This window comes from Danio rerio, chromosome 22 (genome assembly GCF_052040795.2).
Source record: "Danio rerio strain M-AB ecotype USA chromosome 22, GRCz13ab, whole genome shotgun sequence".
Lineage (NCBI taxonomy): Eukaryota > Metazoa > Chordata > Actinopteri > Cypriniformes > Danionidae > Danio > Danio rerio.
The window spans coordinates 35,455,741-35,474,535 of NC_141042.1; the positions used below are offsets into that span (position 1 = coordinate 35,455,741).

Below are 18,795 nucleotides of genomic sequence, written 5' to 3' on the forward strand. Positions count from 1 at the left end.
TCATTAACGTCACATTCTGATTTTTGAACATTTACGACAAAACAATTCTACGACATTGTTGAAATTTTTCTATCATCACAATTTGTTTTGTCACATTGTTGAGATTTTCTTTTATTTTTGACTAAATGCTTCTACGACATTGTTGAGATTTTTTGTAATTTATGACACATCACTTCTACGACATTGTTGAGATTTTTTTGTCATTTACGACATCACTTCTACGGCATTGTTAAAATTTTCCGTCATTTTCGACAGCGCTTCTACGACACTGTTGAGATTTTCCGTTATTTATGACACATTGATTCTAGGACATTGTTGAGATTTTCTGTCATTTACGACAGCGCTTCTACAACATTGTTGAGATTTTCTTTCATTTATGACACAATACTTCTACGACATTGTTGAGATTTTTCGTCATTTACAGTACGACATCGCTTCTACTGTATTGTTGAGATTTTCCGTCATTTACGACAGCGCTTCTATGACATTGTTGAGATTTTCCGTCATTTACGACACATCACTTCTACGACATAGTTCAGATTTTCTGTCATTTATGATAGCGCTTCTACGACATTGTTGAGATTTTCCGTCATTTATAACACAGCTCTTCTACAATATTGTTGAGATTTTCAGTAATTTCTGACAGCACTTCTATGACATTGTTGAGATTTTCCGTCATTTACGACACAGTGCTTCTACGACATTGTTGAAATTTTCCGTCATTTATAACACAGCTCTTCTACAATATTGTTGAGATTTTCAGTAATTTCTGACAGCACTTCTATGACATTGTTGAGATTTTCCGTCATTTACGACACAGTGCTTCTACGACATTGTTGAGATTTTTCGTCATTTACAGCACGACATCGCTTCTACTGTATTGTTGAGATTTTCCGTCATTTCTGACAGCGCTTTTATGACATTGTTGAGATTTTCTTTCATTTACGACACATCACTTCTACGACATAGTTCAGATTTTCTGTCATTTATGATAGCGCTTCTACGACATTGTTGAGATTTTCCGTCATTTATAACACAGCTCTTCTACAATATTGTTGAGATTTTCAGTAATTTCTGACAGCGCTTTTATGACATTGTTGAGATTTTTTTTATTTATGACACAACGCTTTTACGACATTGTTAAGATTTTCAGTCATTTACGACACAGAGCTTCTACAACATTGTTGAGATTTTCTTTCATTTATGACATAATGCTTCTACGACATTGTTGAGATTTTTCGTGATTTACGACACAGCACTTCTACGACATTGTTGAGATTTTCTGTTATTTACGACAGCGCTTCTACGGTATTGTTGAGATTTTCCGTCATTTACGAGATCGCTTCTACAACATTGTTGAGATTTGCAGTAACTTCCAACAGCGCTTCTACGACATTGTTGAGATTTTCAATTATTTAAGACACAGCGATTCTAGGACATTGTTGAGACTTTTTTATTTATTTATGACACAACGCTTCTATAACATTGTTGAGATTTTTCATCATTTACACCTAGTGCTGTCAAAATTAGTGTGTTAACGCAAGAGATTAATTTGAAATATTAATGCGTTAAAAAAAATTACGCAATTAACAAAGTTGCAGTTTTTTTTTAATTTCCTGTTGTGGTTGACATGTGTTCAACATGCAAAGAAATATGGATAAGACCAAGGAAGCACTTTTTGAAGGGAAGTTTCAGTATAAAACAATTAATGTCGCATTACCAGGCTATATAGCGTTTCCTCCAGAGTTTCATGCAATTTTGGGTCTTTCATTTTTAAATTTCGACTTTTTTGCATTTGATACCTCATGACTAACCAAAATAAAAACTTCCGCATTTTGTGATTCGGTGGTCCTTCAAGGAAATAAAAAAAATTGCTGTTTACATGGTAGATTCTTAATAAAAGTATTATCTTAATCATATTAAAATCGGAGTATGGGTGTCCATGTAAATGTACTCAGAAAGTACCAGATGAAGTTGCGAGCTGTCAAAGACAGCGTATTCCTCTGCCTTTTAGCTTGAGCCCTCCAATGTTTCAGTAAGTTTGACATGTTTCCCTCTTAAACGCAACTTTTGTAAAACGTATGCTTCGCGTTGTTGTGTCAGAATCCTTGTGGAATACAGCCATACTTTAGAAAGCTTAGTTTAAGCTAATTTGATGAACGTGATCATGCTTGTTGAATCTGAAAGGAGTTGCTCCGGCTGCCCTGTCCTGCGCGCTTTGTGTGTGTGTGAGCACTATTTACAGCACAACGCTTCTACGACATTGTTGAGATTTTCCATAATTTACGACACAGCACTTTTACGACATCGTTTAGATTTTCTGTCATTTAAGACACAACGCTTCTACGATATTAAGATTTTCTGTTATTTATGACACAGCGCTTCTTCAGTATTGTTGACATACTTTCATTTATGACACAATGCTTCTATGACATTGTTGAGATTTTCTGTCATTTACTACATCGCTTCTACAGTATTGTTTAGATTTTCTGTCATTTATGAAACACTGCTTCTATGACATTGTTGAGATTTTACATCACTTACGACACAAAGCTTCTATGACATTGACATTTTCTTTCATTTATGACACTATGCTGCTACGACATTGTTGAGACTTTCTGTAATTTACGACACCGCACTTTTATGACATTGTTGAGATTTTCGATCATTTACGACACAGCGCTTCTATAACATTGTTGAGGTTTGCTTTCATGTATGACACGGTGCTTATACGATATTGTCGAGATTTTCTGTAATTTATGACACAGCACTTCTATGTCATTGTTCAGATTTTAAGTCATTTATGACACAATGCTTCTACGACATTGTTGACATTTTCTTTCATTTATGACACAATGCTTCCAAGACATTGTTGAGATTTTCCATAATTTACGACACAGCACTTTTACGACATCGTTTAGATTTTCTGTCATTTAAGACACAACGCTTCTACGATATTAAGATTTTCTGTTATTTATGACACAGCGCTTCTTCAGTATTGTTGACATACTTTCATTTATGACACAATGCTTCTATGACATTGTTGAGATTTTCTGTCATTTACTACATCGCTTCTACAGTATTGTTTAGATTTTCTGTCATTTATGAAACACTGCTTCTATGACATTGTTGAGATTTTACATCACTTACTGTACGACACAAAGCTTCTATGACATTGACATTTTCTTTCATTTATGACACAATGCTGCTACGACATTGTTGAGACTTTCTGTAATTTACGACACCGCACTTTTATGACATTGTTGAGATTTTCTGTCATTTACTACATCGCTTCTACTGTTTAGATTTTCTGTCATTTATGAAACACTGCTTCTATGACATTGTTGAGATTTTACATCATTTACGACACAAAGCTTCTATGACATTGACATTTTCTTTCATTTATGACACAATGCTTCTACGACATTTTTGAGACTTTCTGTAATTTACGACACCGCACTTTTATGACATTGTTGAGATTTTCGATCATTTGCGACACAGCGCTTCCATGACATTGTTGAGGTTTGCTTTCATGTATGACACGGTGCTTATACGACATTGTCGAGATTTTCTGTAATTTATGACACAGCACTTCTATGTCATTGTTCAGATTTTAAGTCACTTATGACACAATGCTTCTACGACATTGTTGACATTTTCTTTCATTTATGACACAATGCTTCCAAGACATTGTTGAGATTTTCCATAATTTACGACACAGCACTTTTACGACATCGTTTAGATTTTCTGTCATTTATGACACAGCGCTTCAACAATATTGTTGACATACTTTCATTTATGATACAATGCTTCTATGACATTGTTGAGATTTTCTGTCATTTACTACATCGCTTCTACAGTATTGTTTAGATTTTCTGTCATTTATGAAACACTGCTTCTATGACATTGTTGAGATTTTACATCACTTACGACACAAAGCTTCTATGACATTGACATTTTCTTTCATTTATGACACAACGCTTCTACGACATTGTTGAGATTTTCCATAATTTACGACACAGCACTTTTACGACATCGTTTAGATTTTCTGTCATTTAAGACACAACGCTTCTACGATATTAAGATTTTCTGTTATTTATGACACAGCGCTTCTACAATATTGTTGACATACTTTCATTTATGACACAATGCTTCTATGACATTGTTGAGATTTTCTGTCATTTACTACATCGCTTCTACAGTATTGTTTAGATTTTCTGTCATTTATGAAACACTGCTTCTATGACATTGTTGAGATTTTACATCACTTACGACACAAAGCTTCTATGACATTGACATTTTCTTTCATTTATGACACAATGCTGCTACGACATTGTTGAGACTTTCTGTAATTTACGACACCGCACTTTTACGACATTGTTGAGATTTTCGATCATTTACGACACAGCGCTTCTATAACATTGTTGAGGTTTGCTTTCATGTATGACACGGTGCTTATACGACATTGTCGAGATTTTCTGTAATTTATGACACAGCACTTCTACGTCATTGTTCAGATTTTAAGTCATTTATGACACAATGCTTTTACGACATTGTTGACATTTTCTTTCATTTATGACACAATGCTTCCAAGACATTGTTGAGATTTTTTGTTATTTATGACACAGCAGTTCTCGTCATTGTTAAGATTTTCCGTCACTTGCAAAACAGCTCTTCTGTTGTGTTTTGGTGTGATTTTTAACTGTTGTAGCTGTGAAATAACTGAAATAATTCAGCATAGTGATATGAAACTTTAATGCGCATTAATTAAATAACTGCACGCCTTAGGATGTTTATCTGCCAATCAGAATCAAGCATTCAACGTCCATGTTAAATATTCTACACAGCTATTAGTAAATATTATCTAAATGACTGAATTAGTGAATGATTGTTTAGCATGAATCTAAAAGCCACATCTCTGTTGTGTTTCTATATTGACAGTGTACATATTCTGAAATATTGTGCTGGCTGTGAAAGATTTGCAAATATGATCAGAAATGTTGGAGTTTAGCAATTTTTTATATTTGCAATAAATTTCACAGCTGTTCCTGTGGTGAAAGTAATAGTTTCGAAGCGGGCAATTAAAACAGTTGTTTAATATCAGTGGCATTTTGCCACCCGCAACATATGCAAACATAAAATAATCAACTAAAATGAATTATAGAAGGCCAAACTGCATTGGATTTGCCATGAGTATCACTCTCTTCCAACCACACGATAAAAATCAGTGGCTATGCAGCAGAAAAAACAATCAGTCCTGAGGCTCATTAAATGCAATCGTTAAACAAACCAACTAAAGTCAGTTTCCACTCAGCCGAAACAAGCTGCAGCAAAACCCAAGCATATGCCAAACGACAACACAGCTAGCAACGCTACGAAGCCTGAGGCTAGTGTCACATTTTAAGAGATATTGAGGTAGTAAATTGGGGGAGATTGTTATGGAGGAAATTGTTTGTTCTGAATAGCTCAAATGTTTAGTAACATACTGTCATACACTGAACAGAGTTTACAGAAGGTGATATAAAACAATATTTATTATAAATAGCTCGCCTCCTGCATTTATGGATTGTCTTACTTATTTACCCCAATACACCAGTAAATATCTATCTATCTATCTATCTATCTATCTATCTATCTATCTATCTATCTATCTATCTATCTATCTATCTATCTATCTATCTATCTATCTATCTATCTATCTATCTATCTATCTAATCTATCTATCTATCTATCTATCATAACTTTATAATGTAAAGCTATTTAACTAAAAACTACAATAACAAAAACCAAATAAAAAATAAAATCAAAATGAACAAAACCACAATAAATGACTAATAATCAATCAGTGAAGCACATACTCGAACAAAATCCAAAAGTCTATGAAAAATTCTATAATTATATGTAAATCGTAAGTTTTTGACACTGGCATTGTCCAAAAAAAAAAAAAATTTAGTAATACCATGCAGCTTTTGGATATTTCATCAATTATGGTTTAAAAAAGTATTTTATTGGTATTATTTTCAAGTTTTAATATTGAACAAAGTTATACACTTACTGGACACTTCTTTAGGTATACCTTACTAATAACGGGTTGGACCCCATTTTGCCTTGAAAACGGCCTTAATCCTTCGTGCCATAGATTCAACACGGTACTGGAAAATTCCTCAGAGATTTTGGTTCATATTGACATGATAGCATCACACAGTTGCTGCAGATTTGTCACCTGCACATCCAGGATGCAAATCTCTCATTCCACCACATCCCAAGTGTGCTCTGTTGGATTGAGTTCTGTTGACTGTTTCTTATGTGTAAATGTTAAGGGGCACCTAGGTTACTCCTTTTTCCAGATTTAAGATAAGTCTTTTGTGTCCCCAGAATGTTTTTGTGAAGTTTCAGCTCAAAACACCTATCAGATTATTTATTATAGCTGTCTGAAATGTCTGTATTATAGCTGGTAAAACCTGGTTGCTGATTTCTTGTAATGGGCCTTTAAGGCTAGTCCTCCCCGTCCACCGTTACCACGTGCCTGTCAGCAACATGCCTCAATTGCCGCCCTGGGCTGCCTTAGGAAGCAGATCTCACGTAACATTTGTGAGAAATACTACATTAACAAATTTACCAATGAGTTTGTGATGTTTTTTTTTTTTGTGGAGTTGCAACCATGAGTCACATACAATGTCGTTACAAACAGTTTTTATGTTGTTAAATAAAAAAAATAAATAAAAAAACGGACCGGGTGTGTTTATATCACCCCAATATGACAGTATATACACTTTATCTACACAAATGTTGGTCCAAACAGCTTTAAAAGTAGATTTTTCTCCATAGGTGCCCTTTAAATATGTAATTTTAAAATTTCTATAATGTTATTAAAATTTCATCAACATTTATTTATTTACCCAGCCCATTTCTTTCCTTCTTTCTATCTTTCTTTCTTTCTCATTAATTTATAAATTCATAAATATTTGACTAGATATTTTTCAAGACACTTCTATAAAGCTTAAAGTGACATTTAAAGGCTTACCTAGGTTAATTAAGTTAACTAGGCAGGTTATTATATGAGTTTTTTTTCTGTAGACTATCTAAAAAAATATATCACTTAAAGGGGCTAATAATTTTGTCCTTAAAATGATGTTTAAAAAATTACAGACTTTAATTCTTGCCAAAATAAAACAAATCAGACTTTTTCTAGAAGAAAAATATTACCATACATGCTGTGAAAATTTCCTTGCTCTGTTAAACATCATTTGGAAAATATTTATAAAAGAAGATAAAATCAAAAGGGGGCTAATAATTCTGCCTTCAACTATATATATATATATATATATATATATATATATATATATATATATATATATATATATATATATATATATAAATAAATAAATAAATATATATATATATATATATATATATATATATATATATATATATATATATATATATATATATATATCCACATCTACTCCTTCCTGTCAGCTAATAACATGAAATTGTTAACACAGTTCACACAGGTATCTTGAAAAAGAATAAAAAGGAAAAAAAAAGACTTTACTTTCTAATATCAGCCTTCAGCGTTGCTGAGGCTCAGAGATCAGGTGGCGTCTTGTTTGTCATTCATGAATGTATTAAGTTTCTATTAGAGCTGAATCAAAACCATCAGCATGTGTTTTCCCCAGATTGAGCCTGATAGACGTCCGCTTTAAAGCATGCATGGAGGCCGAGCCATCAATATCACATGACAGCGCTGAAAGAAAGAGCAAAAAGAAAAGAAAAACCAGCAGTAATTGCTATGTAAAAATGTCAAGCCAAATCTTACCCAGCAGGGACCGAGCATCGCTCATAATGGATCCAAAGTCACCCTCATTTTCCTCTTTCATTGGTGTGTGTGTGTGTGTGTGTGTGTCAGTTTTAGAGCTCTTGCCAGCGGTATAGAGCAGGTGTCTTAAGGGAGCAGTTTCATTTCACTAATCGCAGACTCGCAGGAGAACCCAGTGCTTCATATACTGAGGTTCTTCAGAGTCCTTTTTGCAGAAGCCACAGAGCCTTTCTAATACTCTAGAATGGAAGAGTAAGAATTTATAAAGTATGGAAGATATTTGTTCTCACAGAATTAAAGGGGGGTCCACTACGATATCATATTTTAAATTTTAGTTGATGTGTAATGTAGCTGTGTGGACATAAACTGCATCTCTGAATGTAAAATGCTCAAAGTTCAATGCAAAGGGAGACCTTGTCGTTTTACAGAGTTAGCTTAGCAAAGTCTACAATGAATGAATTTTGGGAACTACAAAAAATACTTCTGGGCCTTGTGAAATCACAAAGGTACTTTAACCACGCACACACACTGCGCTTTTAAGGGGCGTGGCCAGAGGCGCTGTAATGTTACAGCCGAGTTCTGTATTTTGGCTTCCAAATGACATGACACAAAGACAGAAGTGCTTACAGTTTAATAATAATTAAGTTCCAGAGAACTATAAAATATTTAGCAAGCATAATTAGACAAAACAGCTTCAAGAATCTTTCTCAGTTCAGTGCTGGATTCGACTGAAATCTCCTCAAAGAAAGAGAAGCTCCAACAAGCAGAAGCTATGGACTCTGAGCCACATCCTGTAAGTGTTTTTATTTGTTACAATTGATTATGACATGTACAGTGTCTAGCGTTAATGGTATGTTGTAGCAAAAATGTAAACAATGGGAAATGCTGTTTCGCACCGCTAACAACTTAGCTACAAATTCATATTTATCAGTCAGACCGCTGTAAACACACACACACACACACACACACAATATATATATATATATATATATATATATATATATATATATATATATATATATATATATATATACATATATATATATATATATATATATAAATATATATATATACTGAAGGTATATTAAAAGGCACAATTGTGGGACATTAACTTATAAAAATCAAAGGATTAAAAAAAAAAATCAAGATAAACCCATTTCTGCCGAGTCTATAGAGGCCATATAATTACAATAAAAGTCAAAGAACTGCAATAAAAATCAAAAAAAGTACAATAGAAATAGAATTCTAATAAAAATATAACAACAATAAAATCGATAGAATTACAAAAAAGCATATAATTAATTTTTTATAGAATTACAATAAAAATTCATAGAATTAAAATAAAACTTATAGAATTACAAAAAACTTTATAGAGTTACAATAAAATTAATATAATTACAATACAATTCAAAGACTTACAATAAAAGTCAAAGAATACAAAAAGTCATAGAATTGCAATAAAACCATAGAATTACAAAAAGTCAAAAAATCACAGTAAAATTAATAGAATTACAATAAAAGTTATAGAATTACAATACATTTTCTAAAATTACAATAATATTTATAGAATTACAAAAAACTTAATAGAATTACAATAAAAGCCATAGAATTACAATAAAATTCATATAATTACAATAAAAGACATAGAATTACAATAAAATTAACAAATTACAATACAATTCATAGAATTACAATAAAAGCCATATAATTACAATACAATTTATAGAATAACAATAAAACATAAAAAATTACAATAAAATTCATAGCATTACAATAAAAGCCATAGAATTACAATAAAACCCATACAAATCACAATAAAGTTCATAGAATTACAATACAATTCATAGAATTTCAATCAAAGCCATATAATTACAATAAAAGCTATAGAATTACAATAAAAGCTATAGAATAACAAAAATTATATAATTACAATAACATTGATAGAATTACAATAAAAGTCAGAGATTTACAAGAAAAACCATATCATTACAATTAAGATCATTTAATTACATATAATTAGACTTTTGAGGATTGTTATATGCAAACTTAAAAATAATAATAATAATAATAAAATACAATTCCAAGAAAAGACAAAATTGTGAGATTTTAAATTTAGGAATCCAGTAAAAAAATAATAATAATAATAATTTACAATTGTGAGAGAGTTTCTGGGATGGATGGAGTTATTTGATGCTGTCACTGCTCACAGATGAGTTCTCTCTCCTCAGGCTGTTTCACCACAGTCTTCTCACATCTTAACCACTTCCATTGTTTTGTTTTCTCTCATTTTTTTTCCACCTCTCCTCCAGCGTTTCTCAAAGGCGTAGCTTGACGTTGCGGAAGAAAGTCTTCAGCTCAGTTATTATCGACCTCTGTCTGTCCGTCTGGCTCGCCTCAGCTGGGACGCTTCCGGCGGGAAACGGCGGCCCTCAACCGCCTCACAGTCCGCCGGGAGATGACATTACTGTCGCGAGGAGGAAAAACATCCCTCCTTCTATCTCTTTACCTCTCCCTGTCCTCTCACCCTCGCTGTCTACAGGCTCTATAATTAGATCGAACTTCAGAGAGTTGACGAATGAATCCTTCTTTTTGGAATGGCAGGTTTTTAAAGGAACATCACATCATTATTTACACGCAAGCTATTCTTTAAACCCGTTTAATATTGTGTGTGTTTGCCACTGTTTTCAGGATTGAATCATTTAAACCAGTTTTGTTAAATGGGTTCAGACAAAAGTGTCTAGAAGAGATACTTCAGATGTTGAGGATTTCATTGTCTAATTTCAGTCTAATTATCAGGTATGGCTCTTGGCTTCTGCTTTGCTGTTTTATCTTTTGTATTCCACAGGAACAAGAGAGACTTAATGGGTTTTGTAAAACATGAGGGCGAGTCAAGGTAGAAATGATATATTTTAGATTAGATTAGATTAGATTAGATTCAACTTTATTGTCATTACACATGTACAAGTACAATGCAACGAAATGCAGTTTAGGTCTAACCAGCAGTGCAATAGCAGCAAGTGCAGGATACAGGAATAAGTTATAAAGTGCAGTTATAGAAAAACTATGGTGATATTTACAGATGGATGTACTATGAACATTATATTCAGGTTGGATAAGCTATGAGCAGATTTACAATATATGAATATATGTGCAGGTTGCTATTAATAATCAGTAGTGTGCAGATAGATAAACATGATTACAAGTGTATATGTTACAATATATGAATATATGTACAGGGATAGATAAACATGATTACAAGTGTATATGTAACAATATATGAATATATCTACAGGTTGCTATTAATAATCAGTAGTATGCAGATAAATAAGTATGATTACAAGTGTATATTTATAGTGGGTGTGTACATAATTACAAATGTCCATATGCAGTGGTTATGTACAGTTCAATAAGTAAACAAGAAGTGGAGAATGCGGGCGAGAAGTGGAGAATTTAAACTCAGAATTAAGCAGAAAAAGAGTCAAATAATGGCATGCACATTCACTGTTATATACGTAAAAGTCAATATTGAGAGATGTACTGTAAACCTACAAAAAAAAAACAAAAACCAAAAAAATAATTCGGACAAAAACATTGAAATATGAGACTGAATATGGAGGGAAGAAAATAAACAAAACAAACAAATCTAAATTGAGACACAAACTAGGAAAATAGTAGTTAAATAAATCAATAAATAAATAAAAAAAAACATAAGTATGAACTCAGAATAATAATAAAAAACATTAGCTGAAACCTTCCTGAAACAAACAAATTTAAATCATAAAAAGTCAGAATTACGAAATGTAAACCCTGAATTATGAAAAAATACATAAACGAGTTAATGTAATTTAATAAACGATTCAGAAAAAAACTTTATTATGTATTCAGAGAACAAAATATACAAAATATTTGTACACCATTAGAAATGGCCAATCAACTAATTTGCCTTATTTAAATAAACTACAGAGAGAGAGAGAGAGAGAGAGAGAGAGAGAAAGAGCCTCCTTTACCTGTCAGTGGGTACACATGGCTCCTAGGACCCGTTTCTACTAAATGGTTTGGTACTAGGGATGTAACGGTATCAGAATTTCACGGTGCGGTAATACCTCGGTATGAATGTCACGGTACGGTATTTATTGAATCATTTACAGGAAAAAAACAAAACTTATGAAAATACTCCAAAAAAGTGCCAAAAGTGTCAATGACATACAAATTAGCCATCTATCTGTAAGCTTTGAAACAGGAACTTCAATTTTAATAACAAAAAAAATATTAAACCATGTAAAAAAATAAAGTTTCAATTTAGTATTGTTGAAAACTCATCTCATTCAACATTTAATCACACTCAGCCCATCTACCCAGATGAGAGCTCTGCTAGTCGGACTTCTCATCAAGCATCTCCCGCTGGATCTAATCTCACTATATTTATTAAACGGGATATTTCATTTATCTTGTTGTCTTTATCTAACGACATATTCCCTGACTTTGGTCACTGGAATCTATTACTTGTTCTCAGGTAACGTGTTTTGGCTGAGCGCAAAGATAAGTTGATGATTAATGTAACCACGTACATTCTGTATATTGACTGATCGCTTGCCTTTATTTCCTATAATGTATAAACTTATTGTATGTTATACTTTTAAGATGGCCATTATCGATTCTTAAAACTGATACTCAGCAAAAGAGAGGGTGTGTTTCGTATTTTCACTGAAATTGAAAGGAGGCAGTTGTTATCGGCTCCGTTTTGTTATAAATATCCACACAGTGAAGATGACGCTCATATATGCAGCACGACGCCTCAACATGTCTGCTGTCTAAGTTGCTAATATTAAAATGAAAATAGGCAGTTCCTTAAATCATGTTTACATTTTATTGTTGACAAAGTGAAACAACGAAGCCAGGGTGATGTGAATGAAGTTATAAAGTACACTGTTCCCTTTGAAGATTTACCCGTGTCCTCGGTATAGTCTGCTTTTCCATATCAAACTGAGAAGAAGAGACTGCAGCCTTGATCAAACTTGCGAAGTCTAACCTTACACGGAGATAATGCAGGACTGAACTGTGCGTGTTAGGCTACTTAATATTCAGGAAAAGCCCCAATCAGAGAGGCGAATGTCTGCAGCCCCGCTTCCGTTTTCAGATGTCTCCGTTTTCCATCATCCACACTGAGACGGAGCTGCAGCGTTTCAGAATGAAAACGGCCTCTCCAGCCGTGAAACCGTAAGTTTTACTGGATAGCAAAACTTATGCGTTTTCAAACTAAAACGCATTAGTGTAAACAGGGCCTTAGAGTTTTCCAGCTCTTTTCATCCCCGCTTCTAGCAGCACACTCCATTTCCGCATTACTGGATCTGTAGCGACAACAGACCGCAAGGGATGATGGTCAAGCATGGGCTGATGGCAATTGTAGTTTTCGCTACCTCCCGTTCGCTTCATTCGCCTGAGCAAATTTTCTCAGAAGACCTATAGTTTTACCGAGTCATGCGACTTCGGTAATATCAAAAAAAATTAATATTGCGGTATGACGGTATTTACAATACCGTTACATCCCTATTTGGTACAGTACGGTTCGGTTTGGTATGCTTTAATGGCCGTTTTCACTATCAAAAGGCGTACCGAACCAAACCATATTGTACCACTTTTTCGGCACCTTTTCGAAAGAGTACCAAACACGAGAAAGGGTATCAAAATGCGGAGCTAGACGAGTAGCTGAATGCTTTTGGTTTACAGAGATATGTCATTCGCTTACGCAACACGCCAGAATGAAAACAATGGAACCGCCATGTTTAAAATACACAGCCGACGAGCCGAGAGATTACAGCGTAATTATATATACATATGATAACCAGCAATGGTAGATCCGGGCTCAAACAAACCTTGTCGTCGTCTTGATGAACAGCCACAAAGCCATAAAGAAGAGCAGATTTTCCATGTGCCCGTAGTTTTTTACAAGCTAGTCTGAAGTGCGAGCGGTTTCACTTTCTTGCTTGCGCTCGCTGCGCGTCTATATCTGAAATAACAAACTTCAAGAGCTGATGATAATAACGTGCGCTTGATTATTGATGTGCTTTTGAAACCCGATCCTATCAGAAACTGACAAACGTGAGAGTGACGCACGAAAAAACAAAAGGGAAGCCAGAAAAAAAGGAGCACATTATATTTTCAGCAAACGCGAACAAACTACCATGTTTAACTATTATCATTACCTGTTGGACTACTATGAACTCAGAATGATAGAATGACTCTTTAACAGAGGCTACATGTGCTGCTGAAGATTACAGACACAGATGAGAGGTTTTCACTGACTGTAGGCTATATTTTGTGTAGTTTTAAACCTAAATAAGGACTAAATGTATGTTGTGTGTAGTTGGTAACATATCGGATACTGTAAGGGTCTGTATGTGTTCAAATATGTTGCATTTATTTATTTATTTGATATAATTGTAGAAGTTACAGTAGGCTATTTCGCACTGTCACTGAACAGAAGTAATTATGTGTGTAAAGCATCTGTTTTGTGAGAAAAGCTTCTCATATGATATGTAAGCGATATGTAAATGACGACTGAAACTTTGTCATACACCACGCCCACCAAAAGGGTACCCTTGCTAGTGGAAACGCAAGCCTGATAAAGGTGACCAGTACTGACCCGAACCCAGTGTTGCCAGATTGGAAATGTCAAAGTATCGTACCAGAACCTCAAAATTATCGTTTTTGGAGGAAAATTATCGTACACAAGTCAAACTGAAGTGTACAGCTATTATCTAGACACATAGCGTTTTGACATAACGTGCACATTACCACAATACGTTAAAAAAAAAAAAAATTAGGTACCTTAGTGGGAAGGGAACTCCACCTCCGAGTTGCTGTCATGGAATGTTGCATGTTGCCAGATGTTGAGGGATTTATTTTTCCGTACAAATTGACCGCCGTAATGGACTGCAAAATACTGCTGGTTGGCTTGAAATCAGTGCACACTCTGAGGTTTTTTGAACGGGGAAAAACGAGAACATCAAGGGAAAACTCCCGTGCTTCTCACCTTTCTTTACAGCACGAATTGTTTTAACATTATTGCCTAAAAGGTCGACCTCAAACTGAAAAGTACTGTCCTAACCACGGGCACGCGCAGCAGGAGCGTTAACCCGTGAGAGCCATTCTCCTCGTTAATTGGCTGAGAAGAGGCAACGTAAGATGAGATAGAAAACGTGCCTAACTTCACCTACTCCTCACAGACAGTACAGAAAAGATGCAGCTAGATCAATTAAGTAAATCAAATCAAGTAAAGAAGCCCAAAGATTACAATGAAGTTACTTTTAAATGCCATAAAGTTATGAAATTATCGTACATTATAGAATTTTTCTCATTATTGAAGTATTATTGAATTATTGATTATTGTCGTACAAATACGACAATTATTGTACGTCTGGCAACACTGCCCGAACCGTGCTGTACTGTACCAGTCAGTGGAAACGATAACATAAAAGTAAGAGAAATAGTGGATTTCTTTTATTTCCACAGCCTTTTTGAAATAACTTTAACTCATTGAAAAGACTTTTTAGTTGGCGCCAGTGGTGTAGTGGTTAGCATGTTGACACATGCACTCCGGTGCTCATGGTGACCCAAATTTGATTCCTGCCTCACGGTCCTATACCGACCTTTCCCCTCTCTCTTTTGCTCCCCATGCTTTACTATCAATACCCTATACTGTCCTGTCCATTAAAGGTGAAACCCCCCAAAAAATAATTATAAAAAAACAACATTTTTTTATGTTTGTTGCATGTAGTTGACCATGTATGTGCTTTGGGTAAATAATGCGTTTTAATCCGGCTACCACCGCAAGTATATTTCAAACCTGTGTGAAGCACTGTATCCAAACACACATGCTATTCTTATGCACAATATGGCGATGCAGACGTCTCCCAAAACCGACAGGTGGACACATCTAAACTTATGTTATTATTAAATCAAACTTAAATATACATATTATTAAATAATACTAATAATAATAACATTATACATGTTAGACACTAGGCGACGTAGTGGCGCCATAGGTAGTGCTGTTGCCTCACAGTGTGACAGAGGCCAGCTAGTAAGTGCTGTGCAGGCTCACTCCTCTGACCTCTAAAGGTGATGTAGCGACAGACGCTAGAGGCCATGGTCTTTTGCCTCCTTGGTAGAGCAACAGACTCCTATGTGGAAGGTCGCCGGTTCGATATTAGCTCGGAGCGGGTTGGGTGACGTAGGACCGGCAGGGTTACATTGGTGCCGTGACCCGGATGGGAGTGAGGTTTAGGGGGGTGAGTGTAACGGAGGCCAGCTAGTAAGTGCTGTGCAGGTAAACCTCACTCCTCTGACCTCTAAAGGTGCTCTAGTGACAGACGCTAGAGGCCATGGTCTTTTGCCTCCTTGGTAAAGCAACTGAATCCTATACTGAAGGTTGCCGGTTCGATACCAGCTCGGAGCGGGTTGGGTGAGGTAGGACTGGCGGGGTTACATTGGTGCTGTGACCCGGATGGGAGTGAGGTTTAGGGGGGTGAGTGTAACGGAGGCCAGCTAGTAAGTGCTGTGCAGGTAAACCTCACTCCTCTGACCTCTAAAGGTGCTCTAGCGACAGACGCTAGAGGCCATGGTCTTTAGCCTCCTTGGTAGAGCAACCGAATCCTATGCTGAAGGTTGCCGGTTCAATACCAGCTTGGAGCGGGTTGGGTGACGTAGGACCGGTTCAGTTGGCATTTCTGTGTGGAGTTTGCATGTTCTCCCTGCGTTCGTGTGGATTTCCTCCGGGTGCTCCGGTTTCCCCCACAGTCCAAAGACATGTGGTACAGGTGAATTGGGTAGGCTAAATTGTCCGTAGTGTATGAGTATGTGTGTGTAAATGTGTGTGTGGATGTTTCCCAGAGATGGGTTGTGGCTGGAAGGGCATCCACTGCATAAAAATGTGCTGGATAAGTTGGTGGCTCGATCCGCTGTGGCGACCCTGGATTAATAAAGGGACTAAGCCGACAAGAAAATGAATGAATGAATGTTAGACACTATACAGGTCTATTTCAGTTCCCTTAGAATAGCAGCGCTCCAACAATGCGCCTTATCACAGCTCCTTTATAGACCACACACATGAGTCTGCAAAGTTGCGCAAATGGATTGGCTACTTAAAGAACATGACGCAAAATGTGACAATTACTGTTGCGCTGGTCTGAAAATAGCAACACATCGCGCTAAACACGTCTTGTGGCTTATTGCGGCGGGTGTATGATAGGGCCCAAAGAATTCCATTAAAAACTCACTAAAAAGGAAACTCAGAATTCCAATAATAAACTAAATTCTTGTGGGTGAAAAATCAGAATTAGTTCCAGTACATACTCCAGATAAAGACCATACAGGTTATCAAAAACCACGATGGTGAGACAAATAGAGGATGACAATTATTTTTTTGGGAGTGAAATAACACTAGAACACATCAATGGATTTGCATGGAAAAGGATTTGAATAGCAGCGGGGGGTTGTTTATATAATCTGTAATGGTTGTCTCATTGCTTAAAATAATGAAGGAAGTACATAAGCTGTTCTAAAAATAGAGCCGGAGCAATATGGCATGCTAAAGAGATGCAGCTCAGCCCGTCTAAGTGAGTTTGACTGTGGAAAATTGTCTCAAGAAAGATACAGACTTTAAACCACTCAGTGGGTTCCATTGGGAGCATCAGCTGCCCCTTGACTGGCGGCTTTATTTACATGTCAGAATGCATTTTTGATGAAGGCAAGCTTCGAGGTTAGCCTAAGGTCTGGACAAGGCTAACAGAAACATTTTTTTTTCTCTTAGGAGGAACTTCAATTTTTGATAACTACGATTAATTATTGTAACCCTTTACACATATAGGTTTTAAATACTATTCCTAACCCCCCAACTGAGCTTTTTATAGTGACCGTTATTACCACATTGCTTTAAAGTTTCCATGTCAATGCGTCAAGTTTACACACCAAGACACACCACAGCATTTATGCATGTGTAATTTTTTCTTTGTTCACTTTTCTGCAAATATTGTAAAATATCTGATATTCTGATAATCAAATATGTGTAACAACATGTATTCCGCTGTTCAAACAACTTAATAATGATCATATTTTTGGATCTAAGATCGTGTAAGTCTGTGCTCCAGGGGAGAGATTAGAGCTGCTGGATATGCAACATGTTAATTCCAACATAGGCTCATTTTGTAAACGTAGCCCTATATACATTTCTGGAGATCGCAAATTATGTAGCCAGTAGTACGTATAGCTGCATTTCGTTTTCAAAACGAACACTACAGGGCGGTATGGCTGTATTCCTTTTTGCACTTACCAGCTTACCTCCGGGACTGTTTTCCCCACTGTTAGCAGTTTGTCCAGTTGTTCCATAGGAGTTGGCCACGACAACAGGGTTCGAGTCTGGCGAAGAACGGTCCAGAAAGCGTGTAAGGCAAAAACACAATCCAAAAAAATTAAATAAACAAGTAATATAGGCAAGGGAATCAGGTAATCAGGCAAGGGCTTTTCTTATTCTGGATTGCTTTCAATGTTGTGTTCACACCAGATATGGCATTTGTGGATAAATTGTGCTATTTGCGCAAAAATAGACGAACATTTTGTGTTTACTCACTTCATTCACATGTCCAATTCATTTCACAATAGATGTGGATTCACGTCATGGGCAGGGCTTCTGTCTGCCCGATGACTCTTGCTTCGATGTTAAATGGCTAACATGGATTTTGTTTAGAGAATAGCTGTGTTTAGCTGTGAAGGCTGAAAAACAACGTATATTTGTTCGGTGCTGTGTCTGAGTACACTAGATCCTTTCAGAGATGCACCCAGCTCGGTGAGGTCATCAACTCCTCTAGAAACTCTACCTGGATGATGAAGGCTTTCAGCGATGCTTCAGACTGAGCCGAGCTTGGTTTAATGAACTGTTGCGACACGTTTACAATCACTATGTAATAATCATGCCCCTA

The 18,795-nt window shown here is 35.7% G+C and overlaps 1 long non-coding RNA gene across 1 annotated transcript; it reads right to left on the reverse strand.

Moving 5' to 3' along the window:
- Nucleotides 1-1,115: 1,115 nt before the first annotated feature.
- On the reverse strand, nt 1,116-6,704 carry LOC147838610 (uncharacterized). The gene is made up of 3 exons (XR_015522286.1): nt 6,297-6,704; nt 3,988-5,716; nt 1,116-2,255 (listed from the first exon to the last, which is right to left on the reverse strand). It is a non-coding gene; the product is annotated as an uncharacterized LOC147838610 (long non-coding RNA).
- Nucleotides 6,705-18,795: the final 12,091 nt, after the last annotated feature.